Source organism: Charadrius vociferus, unplaced genomic scaffold (assembly GCF_000708025.1).
Source record: "Charadrius vociferus isolate BGI_N301 unplaced genomic scaffold, ASM70802v2 scaffold529, whole genome shotgun sequence".
NCBI lineage: Eukaryota > Metazoa > Chordata > Aves > Charadriiformes > Charadriidae > Charadrius > Charadrius vociferus.
Window position 1 is genome coordinate 1629910 of NW_009650172.1, and position 1033 is coordinate 1630942.

A 1033-nucleotide genomic window follows, 5' to 3' on the forward strand; every position below is an offset into this window, starting at 1 on the left:
TCCACGGTTAGATGAAATGTTTATGCACCCAGGGAAGACAGGAGGAAGGCAGGAGCAGCCTCTCCTGCATCCGAGCCGGAGTCAGGGATGGGTTAGCCCTGACCCGGAGCAGTGCCGGGGCGGGCTGGCTCTGGGCACGCAGCACTCGAAATGATCTTGTCATAACAGGCTGCTCAAAATTTGTTGTGATGAGAATTTTATGGAGGAGACAGTAAGCCCTCAGGGGGGGAAAGGAGTACGACTGGAAGGGCGCCCGGTAGACGCTGCCTTCTCAGGTGGATAGAAGCGTGTCCTCCGCAGATGGCTACCAATGCTGGCCATTGCTCTGACCCTAATTATAGCCCTGATGCTCAGCTTAAGGCCAAAGGAATACTCTTGGCTACTGGAAAGTCTGGTCCCCCTATTCCCAACCCATGTTTGTACCCGGGAAGAGAACAGGTGATTCTTTTTGTTCCAGGAAGATGTACGTTCAGAGGATGGCCCACTCCTGCTTGAGCTCTGCCCAGCACCAAGTGAAAAAAATAGTCCTTTTTAGGCTTGTTTTTCTTCTGTTTTTTAATCTCCCCCCACAGCAAATGAGTGAAGTGAACTGGAGAGACAAGGCCAAATTAGTCACAGGCTGCAAGCGTGCCCACGGGCAGCAAAGACCCGAGGGGAAGGGGGAGAGAATGTCAGTGAGTGGACGTGGGAGCCCAGCTCCCAAGGTGAAGTTGCCCTTCTGAGTGCAGGCAGGTGGCGTGTGACATCAACACCTCCTCCCTCTTGGGACTCTGGTGCTTTGCTCTTGCTCTGGCCCTGCTTTTCACCCGTTTGCTTCACTGGGTTGGAGAGCTGAAGGGAGGGAAGTAAAGCTAACGAGGAATGTAACTGTCAGATTCTTTGTGAAGAAGACTGCTCCAACACCTCCAAATATATCCAGTTTCCTCTGTCTCTGTAGCTCTCCGGACACTCGCTCGTTTAATTGCTCCTCTCTGGCAGGTACAGGGCCCCCCTGTAGAGACAAATGGTTTACTGACTCATGTGACTCGTATTT